Source organism: Athene noctua, chromosome 2, assembly GCF_965140245.1.
Source record: "Athene noctua chromosome 2, bAthNoc1.hap1.1, whole genome shotgun sequence".
NCBI lineage: Eukaryota > Metazoa > Chordata > Aves > Strigiformes > Strigidae > Athene > Athene noctua.
In genome coordinates, this window is record NC_134038.1 from 152,435,966 (window position 1) to 152,456,167 (window position 20,202).

A 20,202-nucleotide genomic window follows, 5' to 3' on the forward strand; every position below is an offset into this window, starting at 1 on the left:
GCACGGTGCGAAACTGTAGACTTGTATGTATTTATATTCTATAGTGGTTGTTAAATAACCACACTGTAACTGGCTGGTACTCCTTATCACTTCATCTACCTCCCTTACTGATCTGATTATAAATATAACTTTTAGAAGGCAGTTCCTCCAAGAAAATGTGGTTACAAAAGAATTACTGGCTGAAAGTTATGTTATGCCCATGAAGAATGACTTTGGAAAAGAGTGGGCTAGAGCTCTGACCATAACAGTGCAGAGTGTAGGAGAGACAGCCTCTGCAAATTCTTCCTTTTCTCACTGCTCAAACCTGAGAAAGGATAAGTTGTACAACATTTCTGCACTCTTTAGAAAACTAGCTTCTGTTCCACTCCAGTGATGTAGCCTAATAGCCTAAATGGGGTGGATCCCAAAATGGCTATGAAGTCTTGGTCTACAAACCATTCCATGTCTTCATTTCACTGTGTTTTATTATTGAAGCTCCTTTTATTTAGAATTTTTTTCTGGTTTACAAAATGAAGAGAAAGTTTCTGCTGTTGGAAATCTATATAAATTTTAAAACTTGTTTAGAAATATACACATCAATAACATTACTTCTGTTTATTGTTAATGAGTGAGTGACATCCAGCATTACAGATCTACACAACTCTTCGAGCTATTTGCATAGAGTAAATCAAAGATCTAGACTACTGGCATAGCAGTATATAGCATACTCCATAATGAAAAGGAAGATATTTGCACAGAGAGACAGTGAAGAGACAGCTAAGTCTCTTGTGAAGCTAAGAGTTGAGAGAAAACCTTTTAAAAGTCTCTAGGAAAAGATTGGATGGGGTGTGAGGGGAGAAAGTTCATCATAGTGTAGCTTTTCTATAGTCATCATATCAGAGAAGGAGCCAGATGAGACATAATGTGATTAATGGTTTAAGCATAAACACTAATGGTGAGCAAATTTGAATAATCTGATCTGCCTTAGATATGCAATTAAAAAAAAACCAAAAAAAAACCAAAAAAAAAACCCACACCAAAACCACATACCAGTGTACCATCAAGATTGGTAGTAGTGGTCATGCCCTCATTTTTGTAATTACCTTAGCAGTTAAAGCACTCACCCAGAAAGTGAGAGAGCTGAATTCCTGGTCTTTTTCACTCTGAAGTGGTTGAATGGGCAATGCCATCATTCATGAGATGAACTGGAACTTGGCATTGTAACTAATAACACACTCCTCTGTTTCAAACAGATCCACTCTGAAGTTAGTGGTGTGAAAACAGGGTCTAAAGAAAAGTAAGGAGATATGAGTTGGTGAGGGATGGTTCATATGATTCTGATTCTTTGGTTATTTCTCAGCAAACTGCCTATCACACTTAGATCAGCTTGGGGTTTCTTAGGGTTTAAGATGTATGTGCTGCTTTTATTATCTTTGGTCACATCTGCTCTGTGTCAGGCAAAATCCTAAACTAGCACCGACCTGAGCTGCAAGAGGATAACTTGTTAAAACTGCACAATGATATGCAAAGAGGTTAGCTCAAGTCCCACAAGCACTGTAACCATGTAATTGACATGCTTTAGTCAAAGTAATATGCTTTACCTTTCTGCATGGCAAATTAAATGCAAAACAATTTAACAATGTGGCAAAACTGCATCCATTCACTAAATATCTCTTCTTTATTGTCTCACAGAGCAAACTCCTGTGTACTTTTTATGCTGTTGGTAGTATATCAGTGCTCTTTCACTTCTCATCTGCTCCAAAAATAAAAGGCATCTCTTCCATCATGCTAGTTTCCAAATTAAGGAAGTGTAATAGAAACATTATTAAAGTCTCATATTTTCCTTGTGCTATTTCATAAATAACTCCAGTGATATTTTCAGACTATTAGTGGTTGGATAACACTAACCTGAGCTCACTGAACTTCAGCACCTTGACTAGGAAAAACTGCAGAGCAGCCAAAAATAATTTATCTCAAGTAAAATGTCCCCATCTTCTCTCATCCCTTGGCTAATCTTTGGAGTACTGAAAACCTGGATTTTGTCCAGTGCTTTATTGATTAAGGGCCTAATGGTTGAGTAAAGAACTTCTGAAATTTGTTTTGCAAGAACATTATGAAGGCATTGATCTTGTAATTGTAGACTGTAAGATTTTCTTTGAATGAAAAAGAGACAAAAGTTATTCCATACGAACTGGAGGGCTTTTTATCTTTTTCATTACTAACTCTAAATACATAGTATTCACTACAGGAAAAACCTTAAACAACTTCTGCCGCTATCTTTGATATTCAACTTGTAATTCTTGAATTATTTCTATGTGATGGAGAAGAACATGATCTAGTAAAATGGAAACTAAGCTCCCTCTTGCGGAAGAGGATCCTGGACTCCAAACAGAAAAGTTGATCATGAGTCAGTAGTGTGCCCTTGCAGCAATAAAGGCAAAAGAGGGCTCCAATAAGAAAGAATAACTGGAAAGTTGAGGAAGGTGGTTATTCTCCTCTATTTGACACTCATGAGATTTCAATCTAGAATGTCTAGTTTTGAGCTCCAAACTATAAGAAAGAGAGTTCTTTCTACAGGCAGGAGTAAGCCCAGAGGAGGGCAACCAATGTGTTTAGGAAAGTGGACCACATGATGTGTGTATTTCCAGCCTCTGCCTGTACTATTACACTAATTTATTCCCTCCCAAGTGCAGAACTTTGTATTTGCCTTTCGTAAACTTTAAGAGGTTTCTGGAAGCCCATTTTTTGAACTCTTCAGCTTCTTGAGCATTTTCTGGATGTTAGCTACACCCTTTACATCAACTGCTTGCCTCATTTCAGTGTCTCCTGCAAACTTGCTGAAGGTGCATGTTATTCCATCCTGTTAACACTTTGTGTCCATGATGTTAAGGTATTCAACATTCATGAGCTATTTTGCTGTCTTAGAAAAAAAAAAAAAAAAAAAACAAAACAAAACCTGAAGACAGAGTGTTATGGGTCACCAATTTCCCTTATTTCCCCATTACAGTGTGATAATTCATGTATATATGAAGCTTTAGAAATTGAAAACCCTAAATACTTGCTAAACATTATAAGGAACTCAGGTTAGGGGGTCAGTCTTGTCAGGTTTTTTTGTTTCCAAGAGTGCAGACGTTAGCAATGAGGATTTCTTTCAGAATTTGTGTGTATCTTTCTTCAGCTGCCAAGCAGTGGTATTTTTGCACAGATCATTTAGAGACCCTTGTCACTGTTTCTTTTTGTGTCTGCTAGCCTTCAGAACCTCTCTCCTGCTCAAAGGAGTTTTATTAGGTGACAGAGATTTTTTTTAATGGGTTGCAGCTTACGTGTTGAACTTTCCTCTTTCTCAAAGAAATCTTGCATGATGGCTCTTGTTTCATTACTACTTCTGTGATTTCATATTAATAACAATGAAACAGTTGTGCATTTCAGCAACTTGCATACCGGGTGGATTGTGTAGCATTTAATTTCTCCCTGAACTGTGTTCTTTTGTGTGACAATACATCATGTAATGATAACCACTTTTAATGTTTAAAGGTGAAATGTAGAGTAACACATGCAACTAAAGTCACAGAGGGAATTTAAAATGGCCTGTACTTGTATTATCAGCTATTAAACATTTGTTCTGTTAACATTAATGAAAATTTCCATTTAATAATCAGAGGGGAATAATTGATTCAGTTTAATTACTAAAACTGGAATTCAGTAAGGAAACTGGCAGTACTATAGGGTTTCTTGTGAAGAGTTAAGATGAGATGCTAAAAAGCCAAGACAGTAGTGGTCATTTTTAACATGGTCTTCTAAGAATGTGAGAATTACTCTCTTTACCCCTGTCTTGGCTTCTGTCTGGAAGTATTTTTCTTTCCTCCCTTTCCCCATCTTTTGAAATCATTGGACAATTTAAAGTTAACTTGGGAGAGCATGGCGGTCCAAATATACAAAGTATGTATTCATTCTATAATAACTGATCTGAGGAAAGGAGAGAGACCCAAGTTAGTGCAATAGTTTAGGGAAAAGCAATAGTATGGGTGTATCAACTAAATATTCCTGGCTAATGTACAGCAAGCAGGGCAGTGCAATATACACAACATATACAAAATATATATATGTACTTATATATTTACAGAAAGAAAGGAATTTTAATACCTAAAGTTTCCAAATTAAATAATTTTAAAAAACATTGTTTGCAACCTTTTATCTTGGACCATCCCTATGGAAATTAGGTTGCGAAACCCCAAAAGATGTAATTTTACCTTCAGGTAGGAACTAAAGAATGTGAATGTGAGAGGAGCATCATTCTTGAACAGTTTCCTCCTTTTATCATAAAGTTAAGATGTAACCAAAGTAGAGGTAACTGCTCTGAGTTTATATCCTGGATTATAATAGTTCTTACTGGTGGAGGTGAAACCTTCTCATCTGTGGATTCTATTTTCATTAACATTTATTGAATTAAATTATGAAGCGTGGAATTTATACTCTTATATAATATCCTGAAGCCTACTAATAGGCCTGTAAAGATCTATTAATTAGTGTATCCCCCTGGTCTTTTCTGCATTCACTTCCCGTTTGCTTTTTAGGGTATCTGCTATCTTCTGTTTTAGGTTTGTAACCACCAGGTTCAGCAGTGTGTTGGTCAATGCCTGAAGAGGGTAGCAATGTAATGATCCCACAGGATCAGTCAGTGCATGGGAGCAACTCCCACTATAGCACATGCCTATAGTTGGGTGACAGGATGAAACAGTGACAGGGTTTCAGAAATAGGGAAAGGGAGTCGTCAGTGACAAGGATGGTGACTTATTACCATGAAGGTAGGCAGGGATATAGAATGCAAATCTGTGGGAAATGGGGCATTGTTAGTTCTACTGGTTATGAAACAGCCAACTACGTATTACTCTGTTTGTCATATTAAAAAGGTTAACATTTGTTGACTATAAAATGAACACCCTGTTCTAGATGCTAGAATCATCAGCTCTTAAGCAGGTGTTGTAGGACTACAGTGGATGTTCATCTGTTTCTGAAAAGACATATTGTGTCTCTTAGACATGTTGTGTCTATTGACAAGCATTGATACACTGACAAATTTAGACATGAAATGAACCACAAAGTCAGGTTTGGCTGCTAGATAAGTAAGTGGTGTTAGTGTGCAAGGCCACGTAATTATGTGGAACGCAATGAGTAATAAATAGCCAAATGCATCACAGCACTTTATGTCGTAAAAATCTTGTACTGTAATACAGTTCACATATACGTAAACTCTCCTTCAATTCAGTCTTTTTGTTACTTTGGTTTCTTTTCTTGTTCTGTTTCTGGGTTGATTTGTTTGTTTTTCAAGTATTTTGTACAAATTAAGAATAGAAAATGTTAAGTCGTCTTAAATGTCTGTAGCTAGTATTGCTTTCAAATTTTGAGTCCTGTTCGTCCCCAGGTCATATTCAAAGGCAAGGAAATTCTTCATTTTAACTCTTACATCATGTGTCTTTTGCTTATAGGAAGAGTTTAGACGTAGTGTATTAGAGTGTAGAGAAATGTGTTTCAAAGGCTTTAGCTGCTACATGAGGATCCTCATTCTGAAGAAATTAACAAAACAGTTGTTGGAAAATAGATCTTATGGACTGCAGTGGATAGCTTCAGATAGTCTGTCTGCAGCTATTTATTCCTGATAATGCCTCAAATTTATTATATTTATATAAACAGCTATTTTCAGTATGTATAAAAAGTAAATGCAATTAATTCCGTCTTTAGGAAAGGTTTCCACTGTAATTCAAAGCTGATTTAGTAGATTGTTTGCAGTCCAATATTACTTATGAATGAGTTTACATTTTTGGCTTTTTATGGAATCTCGTTGCACTCCATAAATATTTTATCAATTTTTTTTTTTTTTTTTTGTGGTGATGGTCTTATAAGGATATGATTTTTATATAAGTTCAATAGAGTCATGTTGAACTGAACAACCTTTTCTGGGCTCTACTGCTGTGATCCTGTTTTTGGCTACTATCCTGAAGTAACCACCACTAGCAGTGTAAGCACAGATGCTTGTCTCAGTGTTTAAAAACAGTTTCCATTATATGATACAGAAAATCCTAAACCTTATTCCTTTTGTGTTAGTGCTGTTGAATGTCAGGAACTAAAGTAAAAGGGAAAATGTAGGATTTAAAACAATAAAAATAGTGTTTGAGTTGTGTAAAAATGCAACAGCTATTAGTAATACATAGTACTTCAGGCAGTTTGTGTAAAAAATGAAGTTCCTAAGGGAAGGACCTTTGATGGAAATATAGAATGTCAGCTACAGCAGTTGTTATATTCAATATCATATTAAGAAAGCATGCTAGGTGCTTAAAGCAGAGACAGTTATTAAAAAGGAAGAGATCTGCAATAAACTTTGTAGTCAGATCATCATAACTCATTTGCACCTCATGAAAGAAAGATCAACCTTCATGGCTGAGGTGTCCTTATTCTCTTGTGGTCCACTGCTTTGACTTTTAGTCAAATGTCAAGAGATTAATTAGATTTCAGATGTCTTCAAGTGTCGTATTGTTCAAGTCTGTTAAATATTGCGTATCCAAAAAGTGACACTCATGAGACTAACATCCAACTTTAAACTTTTTCTTAAAAAGAAATTAAAAAAAAAAAAAAGTGAGTCAGTCCTTTACATATACAGATCTTTAACATAATGATACATAAATGACTGGATTCGGAGCTCTCTAGATAGACCAAAAAGGTTTCTAACACCTAAATCTTTGGAGGATATTCTACATTTCACTTCCTCACAGATAACTGTATTTCAGCTTCAGTCTCCAAAAGACATTTGATTATGCTGCCCATAGCACACTCTTTAAGAACAGCTTCTAGCTTCCTAGCCAGCGCTCTCTCCCTGCTAAATCATCAGTGTTCATGAAATTAGGCAGTAGACTGCACTAACTTGGCAGTTCAGATCCTGCTGCATCTACCTATGCAGTAGTCTGAACTACTGTACAACACTGAGAAGGTGTTGGTGGGAGATTGCATGGGACTTTGATTTTAGGAATACAAATGAGTTGTTGGAGTAACTGGCTTCAAAGTTGCAGGATTTTCTTCCTAGATGGGAGAAACTGACTCTAAAACAGTGATCACGAAGAGGACCATGGATTAGTCATGCAGAAATCTACTTTCAAAGGAAAGGCAGTAGTTATACAATCCTATCAAATACATTACTTAAACTAATATGCCCTTGAAAACAGAACAAAACCCACAAACTAAAGCAAACAAACCCCACAGGCTTAGTCTGTGAAGAAATCAAATGCACATTCAGACTGGTTCTGAAGCCATTTGCTCTTTCCTTAGTAGCCTCTGTTCTTTCCTAGGAGGCAGGAGTTTTCTGCAAAATTTTTACAGGATACAGTATGGGAATATCTGTTCAGTGACTGAAGATACAAAATGTGTTGTTTCATGGCAATACTTTGTATCTGCTTATTGTACATCACCCTAGCAAATATAAAGGTTAGTTCAGATGCAACATTCTGTGATTCTGGAAGGAAAAATTGGCAGGGAGAGCAAGTTAGGGAAATCAATATGAGTAAGAACCTAAAACCATTTTTTCTATATTTAATGTTTAGAAACAAAATGCTCTCAGTGAAATTAATGTGAAGTAAGAAATCACTTTAAAATAGAGAAAACAAATGCAGACAGATTGGTATCATCCTGTCTGAGTAGTTGCATATGTTGCTTCTGTATCATTTGGATGTGACAGGGCTTTCCCTCAGTTAAGGGTTGTACACCTTACACCCTCTGCCATGCGGGGCATAATCCTTTCACAGCTCCCTGCCAGTACTGTAGTAGTTCAGCTCTTGAGCAGAGATGTCCCTATGAACATCTAAAGATAGTAGTTGTGTGTCACTATGTTCATTTGAGTTACAGCTTATATGAGAAGTCAGTGGTGGTTGAGCCTGAAGAAGTCTCTTCTATGATGTTATGAAGTTCAGAATGTTTTTTTAACAGTATTAAGACATGTTTTTCTGACCCAAAATGCCAGACACTCAGGTGGAAATGTATAACATCACATGGGTAAACTTAGAAGTCTGGTATCATAAAAGATAAGTGGAAATCATGTCAAAATACCATGGTAGTAGTGAAGTCTTTGAGGAAAAAATAACCTGTGTCATCCTGTGATACTCAACAATACAGCCATCTGAAAAGGATGAAAATAGAAACAGTAATTGCTGTGAGAAACAGTTATGCCATTCAAGTAGAACCAGGCCTGTTGTTGTTGAGAGCCGTACCCATAAAGCACAAAATGTCACAGCACGCTTGCTAAGACTTCAAAGGATAAAATAAGTTAATAAAGGCTCAACAGGTTTTTACATCTTGTCTTGCGGTGCAGTACAGTAAAAGAGGACTGGCCTTTTCTGTGGCTGGAGTCGGCTTTCTGCTACTATCCCTGTGGCCAGCCAAGCAGATCATTTGCAACATAGCTGCCTGCTTAAACTACCTAAGATTCCTCATTTTAACACCTAACTGACGGTAGAGAAAGGAATAATAACAAGAAATTTTCAAAATCTTTTCATTCCATGATATTCTAGTCTGAGAGGCCCTATGCAGAAATCTGATGATATAACTGATCAGCTTAGTTTAATGGTGGGAACTTAGTTCAGTAATATATTGATTGTCTTTATATTTCTAAAATGCCAACCATAATAGACATTTTTATGCCTATCCAGTTCCTAGACAAAACAAAGACAAGGTTTTGGATCAGTGATTACTCTGACTGATAATGTTTGGAAGCAGAAAACTCATTTGAAAAATTTCATTTTTCATGTTAAAATGTAAGGCATCAGTTTTCTATTTGAGGATGTGGATATCTGAAGGTTTCCTGATTGACAAACTCAGGACTATAAAAAAGGAAAATTTTTCAAAGCCTTATATTGCTTCTCACCCACTTAGTCATAAAAAAGATATTTTTTTCCTCCACTCTAGAAATTGTCATCTTTGCATTCGCTCTAGGTGCTGCTTTTCCTGCAGTCTAATTTAAGCATTATCATTAGACATTATGCTGGTAATCCCATGGAGTGCAACTCAAATCACATGTATTAGCACTAGTGAGTTTGATCAGTTTGAGAGAAAATGAGTAACTAGGTAAAAGTGTAGCTATCATATTAGCTACAAGTTAACTACTGATGACACAAACTATTTAAGTTGTCACAGATAATAAATTAAAATCCACTTATGATGATGTCCCTGTGTAGCTTGTCAGATGTAATTAATAAACTAAAGGATGATATTAAGGGATGAAATAAAAAATGTAACTATATATTTGAAAAGAAACACAGTCTGAATACAGTTATTATTCCAAAGGTTGTATAGCTGTAGTATGTTTTCTATTCTAGCTGTTAGAACAGTCTCAGTATGAAAGCGATATATCACTGCCAATTTGAGGTAAGTGTAAATTTACAAAGGTACAAAGTACACAAAATTCAACTACATCAATCATTACTCTATCGTAGGGATAATGGCCTTCAGATGCATTTATTTGATCCTACTGAAAGGAGTTCATTTTGTCACTTACTAAAAAAAAAGTACCAGTTTTGGCAGAACCAGATCTGTATAGTGGACAGATGAATGAAGTCTGAGGTTTTTTCACAGATTTAAAGAATGGTTTCAGTTGGTTTGTTTTAGATGTTTTCAATAGTTGTTGTAGCTCCCAGACAGCCAGATATTTTTCTCTTCTGAGTTATTTTCAGGAAAATTGTGGACTGAACAAATGTGTTCATCTTGCAAAATAATCTGTTAAAACTGTTTGTGGACAATTAAACTTTACTATAATTTTCTTTTTAAAGCAGAAAGGGTTTTATATCGTAATGGAGAAACTGAAGTTATTTACATTTTTAAAGCCTTTTGAAACTTCCAATTTCTGCACAAATAGGTAATAGTAGTCTATATTACTTAGGACTTATTCTGCAATGATGTTGTTTTTCCACTTAAATATTTTTTATTTTTCAAATTTTACCTGAAATACAATATATCTATGTAGTCTTTATAGTTTGTTTTCTTTTGTTATTCAGGATCTAAATCTGTAATATTGTTTAGCTTAGATTTTCCAAACATTGTGACTTATATTTTTATGTGCATTTTATATTTAAGAATACGTTTTTATAGGTAAATTTCCTTTGAAGTCTAAAGCCATAGATCTATGTCTACACATGTCTTTTCCACCATCTTAAGGCAGTATATATTCAGGTGGGTGTTTGTGCTCTTGTTCAAGTTAATTAGGGAAGTTATCACTCTTTAACCGGTAGGTTTTTCCCACAACATTTGGTCAATGCCTTGTAGATTTGAGATGGTAACTAATTATGTATGTATTTGTATCCATGAGTATTTACATTTTTGTTGTGGTTTGAACTTGGCTGGTAGCCAATCACCACGCAGCCAGTCGCTTACTTTTTCCCCCGTCTGGTGAAAAAGGGGAGGGACAAAAAAAAGAGAGTATTTGCAGGTTGAATAAAAAAACCCAAACAGTTTAGTGATAGTAACAAAACAGTAACAATAGTAAGTCCAAACAGGTAATACGCAGTGCGGTTGCTCACCACCTAGCCACTGGTACGCAGCCCCCCCATCAGCGATCCCAACCACACCAAAGATCCTGCTGCAGGACTGACCGCCAGTGGAAATGAGAGAGCACCCACGTCCTTTATGTACCATGACGTCACACGGTACAGAATACTCCAGTGGCCAGGCCGGCCCTCCAGCTGTGCTCCCTCCCAGCCCAAGGGAAGTTAACTCTACTCTGGCTGAAACCAGGACAAATTTATAGCAATGTATCTGCATTTAGTCAGTTTTTGCAAGTCAGCTGTTGGGGGAACCTGACTAATGTGCAGTTGAAACCTCTAACTGAGGGACAGTGGTTATTTAAGCTGCTCTGACAAAAATGTAGATGCTCACCTGATGATACCATTTGATTTCTTAAAAAACACATTTCATAAATGTGGTACAAATTTGTATATCCACCCTTTAAAAAAAAAATTTTGTCTCATATTAGCTTAAACTTTTTTTCTAGTTGGACCAAGATTGTATTTATGTGGGAAGGTTTATGAAGACAAGTGTGTCAGCAAAGGCTTGTGCTTGAGCACACGTAGAGAGATTCAGATCTGAGTTTTAAGCAAGTCACTGTAACGTTTCACTTAGAGGCCTTAACTTGATAAATTGGGGGGGGGGTGGGGTGGGATTGTTTCATAAATAGGACTTAAAGGTTTCTATAGATGTCTCCACATTGTTAGAAGACATTGCATCAGCTAGCTGTTCCTTCTTTTTGGTTGAGGAAAAAGATATGTGCTTCCCTTTGAATGTTTAAGAGGAATAGGGGAAGAAATAGGATATTTTTATAAAGTCTAAGGCTCTTTTCTGTCTCGTAGGAGATTGTAAAAACTGGGAAGATTTTTTTTTTTCCTCATTACCATCCAACTTTTGAAAACATACAGAAAAAAAGGGTGAAAACTTCTTGTTCACCTGCATCCATCTAGTTTCAACTTATCTTTTCCAAGGGCCATTCTTTCTTTGCTTATCATATTGAAGGTTGCTTATTCAAAAACCTGTCACCCCTGTTCCTGTGAGACTTGACAAAAATCTGGTGAAGTGTTGTTAATGGATTTATTCACGCTTTTAAAAGATCGTATTTCCTATCTATCATGCCCAGATTGTGACATATAGCTTATTAGCCAATGATACAGCCATGGAATATGACTTATTTCCCTGGATGACGACAAAACTACTGCTACAATATGTATTACATAAAGATTGAAAAAACAGTAAAGTTATCCATGATCGCTCAACAGTCTTTCCAATACACATTTTTGCTGAATAAAACCAGATAGATGTTGTATATTTTGATCCCACCACCCAACCCAGAATGACATGAAGTGCAGGTTTATGCCGTTATTTATCTTACAGGAAAAACACACTCAAACTGTTACTTAGTGTGCATTTTCTTAAGAAATTACACTGAATGTTGTTGAGTTCAGAGAGCATGTGGTTCAAACAGCAACATGAAGATTAATTTAGAGGCAGCATTTTGTGTATGAGGAAAAGTCATAAGCAAGATAAGGGAAGGCAGATACAATCCCCAAAGAAACGGATTATCAAGGCAGGTTTATGGGTTTTGACAGACGATATGGAAAGAACAGCACTGCTTACAAGATTTGCCAGCCTAGGCTATGGGTCAGGCAGTCACTCAGAGCGAGTTTGTGTATTACAGGATCAGCCCAGATACAGAGATACTCAGTCTGGACTGAGTGAAAGAACTGACTGGCGGCTCTGCCTAGCCCTCTGCAAGACCTGTGTTGATGAAAGGTGTATATATGGTCACACTTGTAATGAGCTACAGTAACACATCCAGAAGGCAGTAACTGACAACCTTTGGCAATAACCCCCTAATTCTGTTCTGTCAAGCTGGCCAGTGTTGGTGCTGCTTGTGACACCCAGTCTCCCAGGCTGAATTGTAGCCCACTATCATAGTTCAGTGCAGTATTCTGGCTGGCCAAGTTGTGCAAAATGTTTGACTGCTACTTTCCATGAATTTACTTGTCTTGAAAACTTAATTATCTACATCTCTCTCTCATTTCTGGTGTCTGGTGGTGACTTGCTCCAGCTTCTTTCCAGTTCTTGCATAATTTGTGTAATTTGTTGACAGTCCAGTTTCACCAGAGCTGCTTTTGCTTAGCATAGATCCAGATTCACTAGGTTCAGTCTTCACTTTTTGTAGCCTACGTCCAGAATTCCTCCCCCTTAAGGCACAATCTTCATTAAGCCTAGTCAGTACTCTCTTTCTAAAAATGTTGATGAACAAAGGCAAAGGACAAGCCTAGTTCAAACAGAACCAAAATTTTGAGCAGATCTCAGCTATTTACAGGTAGCAACTGCATATTGGTCCCATCTGGAAAAGTGTGCACTCCTGCACAGGAACTCATTGGGCATCCCTAAAGTCATTTGACATACTAGTTTTCTCTCTGAACCAGAAAACAGAGGGAAGCCTTATGTCCTGGTGCCACCATTCTGTAGGATATCTACTGCAATCCTGAATCGTAGGTGGAAGCAGTGATCTGTGTTGAATCTGTTGCAGAGAATATTATCTTAGAAAATGCTGGGGATATTATTTCATTATTTCAAACTACTGTTAAATTTTATCATCCTTGATGTTGGTCTCTTCACTTGAATTAGCATGGGGGAGAAACGAAAGAACATAAGCCCTTCACTGCAAGCTCCCCCTTCCTCCCCCCCGCCCCCCCCTTGTTTATCTTGTCAAACACAAAGATTGAACTTAATTTCTTTACTTGAACTTGCTTTTTAGAATTAATAGTCTGGACATAAGCAAGCTGGAAGAGAAATGTAGAGGCATAGTGATAGTGCCCAAGGCACATAAGTGACACATAAAGCACACCCTGGGACAGGATGGTGGAGGCTGCCATTGTTGGTAAAGTTACTGGGACCCTGTAGTACATTAATGCCTAATAAACACCTAGGCCCAGCAGAGCAGGCATGGTAGAGAAGAAGGAAAAGGTACTGTCATGGTTTAACCCTGGCTGGCAACTGAGCACAACACAGCTGCTTGCTGACTCTTCTCCCACACCGGTGGGATGGGGAGAGAATCAGAAGGGTAAGTGAGAAAGAAACTCATGGGTTGAGATAAAGGCAGTTTAATAATTAAAAAGATATAATAAGCATTTTTAAAAATTGTGAGGATGAAGAAACCCAAACCGATGAGAAAGGCAAATAAAACCCAAGAAGGACAAGTGATGCAAATGAAAACAATTGCTCACCACCAAACAATGCACAGCCAGTCTGGGAGCAACAGCCCCCCTGCCAAACTCCTCCAGTGTTATTGCTGAGCATGACATCATGTGTCTTCACAATATTCCTTTGGTCAGTGGAGGTCAGCTGTCCTGGCTGTATCCCCTCCTAACTTTCTGTGCACCCCCAACCTACCTGTTGACAGGGTGGTGTGAGGAGTAGAAAAGACCTTGACACTGTGAGCACTGCTCAGCAGTAATTAAGATATCAGTGTGCTATCAACACTATTGTCAGCACAAATTAAAAACATAGCCCCATACAAGCTACTATGAAGAAATTTAACTCTATCCCAGCCAAAACCACTACAGGTACTAAAACAGGGCTTTGCATACTAAGTTTCTTTTGCTGTTCTGTTGCACATCTTCCCAGGGCACCCACTTAACAAAAAAATCCTGGTTCTCTAAATCCCTCTTTTCTGTTCTCTGGTGGCCATCTCTCTCACTGTAGTTGGGTCATTGTTATTTTTCACCTCTGAATAAATTAGGTGCCCTAGAGCAAGGCATAATCCACATTCTCAGTTATAGCATCAAATCCGCATTGGAGTTCAGTTCAGCTACTTGTTGTGGAGGGTGGCATGGTTCACTGGTTTTGTTTCAAAACTGGGTGGCTTGGGCCAAGATAGCCCAGTATACCAAACTGTTCCATGTGATCTCCTCCAGTGCTCATGCAGAAGTTTCCCAAGAGTTTGAGCTAGTCTGTTACTGTATGCACAGGCTCCACTACTCCCAGCAACAGCTACCTGCATAGGAAATGTATGGGCTGTCCACAGCCCAGTGTCAGTAGACACGTGATCCTATTGTGTGGGTCCTGTTGGGATAGGGGAGGCAGGGGATGGAACACAGTATTCAAACACATGCAGGCTTACAGTTCCGTCAGAGCCAGGTCTGCCTCTCAATTAAATAAACTGAGCTGTAGCACCAGCTGACTTAACTCAGTGCAGTCATTTGAAGCCAAGATAGTTGGGATCAGGTAGCTGTGCTGACAGAAAATGAAGGGTCTATTGGTCTAGGTTGTACTGATAGTGAGTATTAGGTAAGGCACTTTCGGTACAGCCTGAGGTCACAGCATGATCACAGTGTGATGGGTTCCAGCTCAAAGATCCCAGTGGTAAGGTTGAAAATCGTGGATGAGTGAAAGTAGAACAAGCATCCATGCAAGCAAAACAAGATATATGCCTGAGCCACTTAATAAGAAGGATAATAACAGCTGACGTGAAAAGTCTGTGATTAGATTTTAGAGATTTAATCAGATGTGGCATTATTGGTATGGCCAGATGATAGCAAATTAGAGAATCTGATGGTCAAAGTTATCCTAACACATATTTGGGAAACAGTTGACCTAGCAGAGTAGGTTTAAAGCTGCAGAATTTAATCTGGTCATAGCTGTAAAACGAGATTTACTATCATGTAACATCCTGACCTCTGCTTAAGCCCTTTGATCGTGTAAGTGTAAAGTACACCAAGGTCACCTTGGACAGTTGAAATTACTAGTTGTCAGCTTTCATCTCTGTTGTGAACTTAATTGATGAATAATACAGGATGTTACAAGAAACAGTGGCATAGATTCAGTTTTGTTGTAATAACCAGCAGCAAATTCCACTTAGTGGGTACTCTAGCTTTTGCTTTTGTTCTTTTGTCTAGATGTAACAATTATAAAAGACTGTCACTTGAAAACCCAAGTATTTGTACTCTGTATGTTTTCATTCTATGGAACACTGATGTAAATAGACCAAGATGAGTAAGAATAAATATTTAGTATCCTTTTTTACAGAGCATGACTTTTCAGTAGGGAAATGTACAGGGTTTTTACCCTTATTCTTTGCTGAATATATGTGGGAAGAGTAGTCAACTAAGTTTCATTTCTGCAGTTTAAAACTGAAAGAAAACTTTAGAGAATTTTCTGAAGCCAAGGTTCATTGGTCCTTATCACTCTAGTCCAGGGACTCTTGAAGGCCTAGCTAGAGCAATTAGTGCTGGGAACATCGTTCAAAGCTGTTGAATGCTGTCAATTTGTGACAACAGTTTAGGGCTGTATCTGCATTCTGAGGCTGTTTATATCTGATCTGTACAGGTTTTGTCAAAAAGGCAGCTCTCGAAGTTTGAATGTGGTCTCTCAAGGATTTTGGTAGAAGGGAAAGTTGATGCCAAAGCAGAGGCACGTTAAGGTATTTGAAGTAGATAAACATGGTTTAATCTTGTGTGACAGGAAGTCTATTATTAAAATAGCAATCTCTTTAGAAGAACTTGTAGTTCTAAATTAAGCCCAGGATAAAATTCCCCCTGTATTTTATCACATGGTAATCATTGCAGCCTTGATCTTTCTGAGCAGTGAGAAGTCTTTGTTACTTTCTTACTGACTCTCAATCTTGCTGAATACAAGGAAGCCCTAATCTAGATTAAAATCTATTATTTTTGTTAGTGAAGAACTTGTCTAATTTTTGCCATTAATTTGCAGAATTCATGCAGCCTTTGTTTTTCTAAAAAGCATACGTGATACATGAATTCACAACATGCAAGCAAAAGTTCTTCCATGTAGCTGTGAAGCCACAAACACTAATATCTCAAGCTGGTTTTAAAGAAGATTTTAAAGACTGTTGCCTCTCAAAGAGTAAGGTGTCCTGTTAGCTATTTTTGACCTGGTGCAGATCATTAAAACCTGCAGTTTGGAAAATCTACTAAATCTAACTTCTGTCTGACAAACCCAAGAGATTTTATTTTAGGTGACACCTTGTAGGGGAAGAAATAGGGTGTATCAGGATCTGACTTGAAGTACAGCATGCTGTAGAATTACTATGCTTTACAAAAGGGACCATGAGTTCTAATGTGCTTCTGACATATGGGGAATAAAATCTAACTGAAAAGCAGCTGTAGAATTTGCTTAATAACAGCAATAATTATCAATCCAGACAAAGTGATTTTATCTTATTACTGTCTTGGTTTATTTAGTATTTTTTTTCTGTGATGGAATATTGTGCACAACTGACATATTGAAAGACTTTGTCAACAAAAATGCTTAAATCTATATGAAAAGAATGCCAGTTAGGTGTTTAATGTATGTACAACTGGGAACAGAAATATTTGAAATGTATACCTCATAAAGTCACTGTGTTATCTCCACCTCCATCCCTCCCCAACTCTTCTGTCTAGAAGGGTCACTTAAGTGTGTGAGTCTGCTACAGGCAAAATCAGATGGGTTAATGCAGGCCACCCATCTGAACGGTTTCAAGCAGCCTAGAAGGGCTTGTCTGGGGAGACTAGGGAGTACTCACATCCTCTTTGTCTCACGTATGCACACTCCCACACAGTTGTAGGGACAAGAACCTCCAACAATTGATCACTAGCAAACACCTGGGAAGAACTAGTGTTTGCCATCAACAAAGCTGTTAACAAAATGAATGTCTGTCAGGCAGCCTTAGCGTTGTACTCTAGTGTATTGTCAGTTATCTCTTGGGATGATAGCACTCAATTTTACATGCATCGAGGGCCTTATGCTTCCTGATTTAACAAAAATGCAGCCTATTTGTGATGTACGTAGCATATGCATTACTGACAGAACTGACAGCAAATCTAATTACTCTGCTGGTACTAAATTTAATTTCTGAAGAGCAAAAGTTTAATTTGAATAAATAATTTGAAATGAAATGTTTCTTTTATGTCCAGTCTCACAAGCAGCCTGATATGAGCATTGGTGTGTACATCTTCAGTGAATCTTACATTTCTGTTGTTTTTCACTTATCGTTTTGTAGTAAATGTCCAATTATTCTCAGCTATTTACAGAATGTAAGAAGTAGATAGCATTTCTACAGACTGTGGTGCCAAGAGCATGGTATCGAAGCATTAAGAAAGCTGGTGCAGGGTCTGGAGCACAGGTCGTACAAGGAGCGGCTGAGGGAACTGGGGGGGTTTAGTCTGGAGAAGAGGAGGCTGAGGGGAGACCTCATCGCCCTCTACAGCTCCCTGAAAGGAGGGTGCAGAGAGCTGGGGATGAGTCTCTTTAACCAAGTAACAAGCGATGGGACAAGAGGTAATGGCCTCAAGTTGTGCCAGGGAAGGTTTAGACTGGATATTAGGAAGCATTTCTTTCCAGAAGGGGTTGTTAGGCGTTGGAATGGGCTGCCCAGGGAGGTGGTGGAGTCCCCATCCCTGGAGGTGTTTAAGAGTAAGGTTGACTTAGCACTGAGGGATATGGTATAGTTGAGAACGGTCAGTGTTAGGTTAACGGTTGGACTAGATGATCGTCAAGGTCCTTTCCAACCTAGCTGATTCTGTGATTCTGTATCCAAATAAATCAAACCTGTCTTCTGAACTGAGACACTATTAATGTCTCAACAACACTGTGATTAGATCCCCTGAACATCATTATAGTCCATAGTTATGCAGTATTTTCCCATAGAAATTTTGGTGGGGTTTTTTTGATAGAACTAGAAAGCATTTGGATGTTCTTATAATTATTTTCTGAAGAAAGTTACTGTCTTGGTTCAGCTAGGATAGGGTTAAGTTTCTCCCAAGCAGGGGGAAGGGATCTCCAGCCAGGTTATTCATACCATGCTGACGTCAGGTCCGGCACGGCAGCACGGGAAGTTTTTCCTTTGTGGCTTTGGGCGCAGGAAGCAGGTGCGTGGGCTGCCTGTGTCCATTGCGGTATTTCTCTGTATATCTTTTGTCTTGTTTACTGTTATTACTGTTTATTGTTGTTATCATTGCTACTGTTGCTGTTCAGATTGTTATTTATCACACTGTTGTATTAAATCTCTTTTTATTTCAACCCTGGGGTTTGTGTCTCACTTCCAGCCTGACCGGCTGAGGGTGGGGGAGGGACCACGGCAACATGGTCTCCGGTTCCGGCAGGGCCTAAACCAACACAGTTACCTTCTATTTCTTCATTCTATCGCTGTTGAACAAGTTTGTGTCCATGTTCAATAAGTTATACTCCTAGGAAGGAGGACCATCTCAGTAAATCTTGTCTAGAACACAATCCCCTGCCTTCAAAATGTTGATGCTGTATACCCACATGTGCTGTGAACTTACTTTCAAACGGCTTGAATATCTTTTCTGAATTAGTATGGTTGAGTCAATCTAACATGAAAACCTCGTTGATATAATTTGTTGTATTTTACTATTTTTGTATTGACCAGTCAAGCATATTCAACAGTATGTGATTTTATTATACTTAAATTGTTCAAGTTGCATTTTTACTGTCATTTATTACACTTAGATTCTCTTTTTCATGAGAGAATCCACTTGGTTTTTTATCTTTTAGTTGGCTGTTCTATACACCTGTTGGTCTTAATCACCTATGTGTTTGTTCCATAGATTAAATTTCAAAAGAAAGTAAATTTTTGTGTTGGCAGGATTCTCTCTGACTGAGGAGAGACAGTGTGACATGGTTCCCAGGGGAGTCATCAGTTCTGCGCTCTTTCTTCACAAGTGAAAGATGCCACCTATAAACTGCCTTCTAACTATAACTGCTAGACATTGCCAGTCCTGAAAAACTGAAGCAGAGCTATGTTGTGCTTTGACTGACTCAAAGCACAAAAATCTTACCAGAATGTCAGGTCTGTATTTCTCTCGGGCATCTGCACTCAAGATGACATAGTGCTTTCCAGTCTACTTTCAACCTAGTTGTAGTAAAGATTATAACTGACTTCTCTGGTTTTCATAATCCTTACCGCATCCATTTCCCTGCATGTGAGGGCCGGACTGCCTGCTTAGGCCCCATTAGTGAGTACCCTGCCTTCCATGTGCATAGGAAAAGCTGAGCCACAGACTCTTCCCACAAAGGGAAGCTCTGGAGAGCCTTGACCACTGCAGTGAGACAAATTCAAATGAGACTGTTGTTTGGGGTTTTTTTAAATTATTGTTCCTCAAACCTACTGATTCTTTATTCAGTCACAAAATGTCCAGTCACTGTCCTGGTACTAGGAATAGACTACCCAATATGTGCAAAATTTTCTTCTTCAGATGTGTGGTGGTTTAAGGCCCTGCCAGGACCCAAGACCACGTTGCTGCTGTCCCTCCCCCACCCTCGGACTGGACGGGGCAGGGAGTGAGACACAAACCCCGGGGTTGAGATAAGGAAAAATTTAATACAACAGTGTAACAAATAATAAACCAAACAACAACAATAAAAATAACAAAAGTAATAACAATGAACAGGACAAGAGATAGATATACAGAGATACACAACACAGATACAGCAGTGAAGGGTACCGATGCGGAACAAAGCCGTGCCTCGCTCTTCCAGCGCTTGGGCGCCTGGACCTGACGTCAGCATGGTATTGAAAAACCCAGCTAGACCTCCCTCCCCACTGCTGGGGAAACCTAACCCTGTCCTAGATGAACCAGGACAAGATGCTATCAATTTTTAAGATGAGAATAGAAAATAATTTTCAGGTCAGCAGTCATGAATTTGGTA

At 38.3% G+C, this 20,202-nt stretch overlaps 1 protein-coding gene across 6 annotated transcripts in view; it reads left to right on the forward strand.

Moving 5' to 3' along the window:
• The window catches only part of ULK4 (unc-51 like kinase 4), a 249,154-nt gene that overhangs the window by 154,807 nt on the left and 74,145 nt on the right, over positions 1-20,202 (forward strand). The window lies entirely within an intron of this gene.